Genomic DNA, 6,000 nt, shown 5'->3' on the forward strand with positions numbered 1-6,000 from the left:
ATTCTTCTTTTTCAAAACTGTTTTAGCTATTACTAAATTATATATATATAGAAATTTATACTATATTAGCTATTATATAATAACATATACAGAGAAATTTGTACAAGGAACAAGGGACAGATTCCAGTAAAATTCTTTAGTATATTATAGTATAAATATATATGCTATATATATTTATATATATAAACTCAGTTTATATATATTATATTATATATAATAATATATATTATATATATAACTCAGATAACTCAGTTATCTGAGCTTTTATTATAATTATTGAATTTTTCAAATGATTTTTCTGTATCAATGGAAATTACATAATTTTTCTTCTTTAGACTGTTAATGTAATAGATTACATTGACTGATTTTTTTTAATATTGAACCAAACTTGCATCACTGGAATAAATCCCACTTTGTCATGGTGTATATTTTCTTTTATATATTGCTAAATTATATTTGCTAATATTTCGTTAAGAATTTTTGCATCTACATTCATGTCATATATGGTAACCTAAACATCTAACATTAGTATATTCAGAATGAATCATACAGAAATATATTTATTTGCAAGTTAAGCCAGTAAACACCAGCTTAAACACATGAGCATATATTTTCTATGTAGAAGAAGTCTGGAGAAAAGCAGTCTAGGGCAGATGCAACTATTCAAAGATGTTATCAAGGACATAGGATTCCTTCCATCTTCTTTTCTTTTCTTTTCTTCCATCTGCTGGCTAAGGTACTCTAGTTAGCTTATAGGACATTTGTGCTCATAGCAGCAATATGGCTACTGCACCTCCAATTTTAGCCAGGGAGAAATGGAGGAGCAAAGAGTAAAAGACTGAAGACTCGTGCCCTCCAAGTGTGTCCCTGGTACAGAGATTCTTCAGCAGCCTCACCCCATGAATGACTTGCTTCATCCATTGGCTAGAACTGGGTCACATGTCATGCTTTGCAACAAGAGAGTTTGGGAACATGAGCATTAAAGCTGGCACCATGGGGCATCTGGCGGCTCAGTTGGTTAAGCCTCTGCCTTCAGCTCAGGTCACAATCCCAGCGTCCTGGAATCAAGTCCCATGTCAGGCTCTCTGCTCAGCGGGAGTCTGTTTCTCCCTCTCCTGCTCCCCCTACTTGTGTACTCGCTCTCTCTCTCTCTCTCTCTCTCTCTTTCTCTGTCAAACAAACAAATAAGATCTTTGGGGGGATAAAAAGGGGTGACACTGTGCTAGGGGCACCTGAGTGCTCAGTCAGTTAAGCATCCTACTCTTGATTTTAGCTCAGGTAATGATCTCAGGGTCATGAATTGAAGCCCCACCTCAGGCTCTGTGCTCACTATGGAGTCTGCTAGAGATTCTCTCTCTCCCTCTCCCTCTGCCTTTACTAAATAAATGAATAAATAAATAATTTGTCTTTTAAAAAGCTAGCACTGTGCTGTCATCAATGTGCTGTTAAAAGGGAGCCAGGCAGGCAAAAACCAATGTCGGCACCTGGATTATCTGCATGACCATCTCATAAGTGAGTGCTGTCAGCCACACCAGGGTAGAAGCTCTGGAATCTGTTTCCATTTAGAATCATGCTGGCACCAAGTAAATTACTGTGTCTAATGATAAATGGAAGAAAAAAAAGCCAGCAGATTTAATATGTCAATGTTGACATTAAGTTGAGAGAAGGCCAAACACTGTCATACTGCCCCATGAAAAGTTTGACAATAGTTGGAAGGGAGAAAGTGGTTGGAGAATTGGGTCTTCTCCCAGAACTACTTTCTATGGGCATGCTGCACGTGAGAATTAAAACAGCAGCAAGAGCTAGCATCCAGCTAGCCACTCTGGAGAGCATGACTTCTTTTTTATAAGGCAAGGTCCTTTATTATGTTCGATTTTTCCAAATTTCCCTAATGGAAAATTTCAAGCATAAAGAAATATAGAAAGACTAACACAACCACTCCAGATTTCAAGCTATAGTACAAAGCTATAGTAGTGCCAGTAATTACGGCACTGGCCCCAAAACAGGCACATAGATCAACAGAACAAGATAGAGAGCCTGAAAATAAATCCTCGCTTATATGGAGGCCAGAATATACAGTGGGGAAAAAGAAAGTCTTTTCAAAGAATGGTGCTAGGAGGGGCACCTGGGTGGCACAGTGGGTTAAAGCCTCTGCCTTCGGCTCAGGTCATGATCCCAGGGTCCTGGGATCGAGCCCCGCATTGGCTCTTTGCTCAGTGGGGAGCCTGCTTCCCCCTCTCTCTGGGCTTGCCTCTCTGCCTACTTGTGATCTCTGTCTGTCCAATAAATAAATAAAATCTTTAAAAAAAAAAAAAAAAGAATGGTGCTAGGAAAACTGGCCAGCTACATGTAAAAAAATGAAACTGGACCATTTCCTTACACCACACACAAAAGTATACTAAGATTGGATTAAAGACCTAAATGTGAGGTCTGAAACCATAGAATTCCTAAAAGAAAACATAGGCAATAATCTCTTAGACAATCACCTCGGCAACTTTTTTCCAGATCTGTCTCCTCACTTACTGCAGGCAAGGGAAACAAAAACAAAAATAAGCTGTTAGAATTACGTTAAACTAAAAAGCTTTTGCACAGTGGGATGCCTGGTGGCTCAGGCTCCGTTAACTGCCTGCCTTTGACTCAGGTCATGATCCCAGGGTCCTGGAATCCAGTCCCACATCAGACTCCCTGCTCAGCAAGGGAGCCTGCTTCTCCCCCTGCCATGGCCTGTTGCTTCCCCTGCTTGTGCTCTCTCTCTCTCTGACAGATAAATAAATAAAATATTTTTTTAAAAAAGCTTTTGCACAGAAAAATGAAACCATTAACAGAATGAAAGGGAAAAATATTTGCAAGTGATATAGCCAATAAGGGGTTAATATCCAAAATATATAAAGAAATCCTACAACTCAACACCAAATAAATAAATGAATAAAAAATAAAACAAATCCACAAGTAATCCTATTTAAATTAGGAAAGGACCTGAATTTTTTTTTCCAAAGAAGACATCCAGATAGCCAATAGACACATGCAAAAATGTGCAACATCATTCATCATCAGAGAAATACAACTCATAATCACATTGGGATATAACCTCACACCTGTCAGAATGGCTAATATCAAAAAGACAAGCAATAACAAGTGTTGGTGAGGATGTGGAGAAAGAACCCCTGTGTAGTGTTGATGGGAATGTAAATTGGTGCAGCTGTGGAAAACAGTATGAAGGTTCATCAAAAAACTAAAAATAGTTAATTCCACTGCCAGGTACTTACCCAAAGGAAATGAAAACATAATTTGAAAAGATGGACTCCTATGTTTATTGCAGCAGTATTCTTAAAAGCCAAGATATGGAAGGAACCCAAGTGTCCATGATAGATGAATCGATAAAGATGTGGTATATACACAAGGGAATATTACTCAGGCATAATTAATATGGAATCTTACCATTCAAGACAACATGGATGGACCCTGAAGTTATTATGATAAGTGAAATAAGTCAGACAGAGAAAGCCAGGCATCATATGATTTCACTTACAGGTGGAGTCTAAAAAAATAAATCAAACACACACACACACACACACACACACACACACACACATTGTCGTAAATACAGAGAACACCTGGTGGTTGCCAGAGGGAAGGAACAGAGGAATGGGCAAAATAGGCAAAGAGGATTAAGTAGTACAAACTTCCAGTTATAAAATAAATAAATCACAGGGATAAAAAATACAGCATAGAGAATATAGTCAATAATATTGTGATAACTTGTATGGCGCCAGATGGTGCAGTGAGCATAATGTATACAGTTGCCAAATCACTATGTTGTACACCTAAAACTAATACAATGTATCTTAACTAGACTTCAATTTTTTTAAAAATGTGTTTTATTAGCATCAGTCTTTCATTTATCAATAAATACTAGAATTTCTTTTGAAAAAAATAACACAACACTCATATACCCATCTCCTCAGTGCAACAGCTGTGAACACTTGGACACATTATATATGTAGTAAAACATTACATATACATGATATTCATATAACATATATAATATATATAACTTACATATAGTATACATAATTTCTATATTATATATAATGTATACACAATTTATATATAACATATAATTTAAATAAATATATAATATATATGACCTATTTGAAGTGTAGCTGCGAGTATCATGACATTTCACTTATAGAGGCTTCTGTGTGCACCTCATAAATTAATGACCATTATCATGCCTAAGAAATTTAACAGTAATATGTCTATAGCATCTTACATATAATCCATATTAAATTTAATTTAATTCTACCAGTTTTACCAATTTAATTTTACTCTTACTGGGTTTTTTTCCTTTTCTCCCCCCCACTTTTTTTTTTTTTTTTTTTGGAAACAGGAGTCAGTTAAGTTTCACATACTGCACTTATTCCTGGAACATTTTAGTCCATCTCAAACCGTCCTCCTTTGGGGGTTTAGGGTATGATATTACCTGTTTGAAGAAACCAGGTCAGTTGTCCTATAGACTGTCCCATGTTCTGAACTACGTTTCCTCAAGGTTTGTTTGACTTGTTCCCTTGAACTTACTAGCAACTGGAAGTTCAGTCTAACCACTCATCAGCAGGCTCACTTGACCCCTGAGGCTGTGTACCTCACACCATATCACAACAGGAAGTACATGATGTAGGCTCATGCCGTTATTAGTGATACTTCATTTGGTCACTTGGCTAAGGTGGTGACAGCCTACTCTTTCCATTGTGGAGCTCTGCTTTTGCTTTACAATCAGCAGATGAACTGAGAAATGTCATGTAAGTATCCTGATCCTAACACACTTTCAACTAAATGGTTTTAATGTCTACTGATGAGCTAAGTCAGTTATTTCACTGGGGATTGCAAAATAATTTTTCATTCTAACATTCCTTCTATATTTTCTGCTAAAAAGATAGTTTGAATATTTAATTCTTTCTCTTTATTTCTAGGTTAGGAATTGGTACAATAACCATCTAAAGTAATAAGTGAAATGGAGTTTTCCTCTTCTTCTTTCTCTCTCTTTCTTTTTTTTTAAGGTTTTTTTTTGTTTATTTTATTTTAATTTATTTTATTTTATTTAAGATTTTATTCATTTATTTGACAGACAAAGATCACAAGTAGGCAGAGGCAGACAGAGAGAGAAAGGGAAAATGGCTCCGTGCTGAGCAGCGAGCCAGACATGGGGCTCCATCCCAGGACCCTGGGATCATGACCCGAGCCAAGGCAGAGGCTTAACCCACTGAGCCACCCAGGCGCCCCTGTTTATTTATTTTAGAGAGAGAGTGAGAGCATAAGATAGGGGAGGGTCGGGGGGAGAAGGAAACTTCTCTCTGAGCAGGGAGCCTGTCATAGGGCTTGATCTCAGAACTCCAGGATCATGACCTGAGCTGAAGGCAGACATTTAATCAACTGAGCCGCCCAGATGCCCCTCTCTTTCTTTTTAAACATTACTATGGACTCATGGGTTTTTCCTTATTGAGCGTTTTCAGTCACTTCAGTCCTTTTATTTGATACTCGCATTGTCCCAAATTTGATACTCAAATTGTCCCATCTACCTGGCCCCTTTTTCTTTTGCTATGCTCCTATTAGTCTTTTTTTTTTTTTAAGACCTTATCCATTTATTTGAGAGAGAGAGAAAGGGAGATAGAGAGCATGAGCAGAGGGGGAGGGGAGAGAGAGAGGGAGCAGCAGACTTCCTGCCAAGCAGGGAGCTCAATGCGATGTGGGAGCTCAATCCCAGGACCTTGGGACCATGAAGTGAATGAAAGCAGATGCTTAAAGGACTGAGCCATCCAGATGCCCATCTCCTTACTAGTCTTTAAAGGGGTATCAGTCAGGGTTCTGAGAGAAACCAAACCAATAATTTATAATACTGTTATAATTATTATAATTATTTATATATTATTTAAATATAGAAATGTATTTAATGTGTTAATATATAGTAATGTATATTAATTTTATATGTAATTATATATTTAT

The sequence above is a fragment of the Mustela nigripes genome, chromosome 3, assembly GCF_022355385.1.
Source record: "Mustela nigripes isolate SB6536 chromosome 3, MUSNIG.SB6536, whole genome shotgun sequence".
Classification (NCBI taxonomy): domain Eukaryota; kingdom Metazoa; phylum Chordata; class Mammalia; order Carnivora; family Mustelidae; genus Mustela; species Mustela nigripes.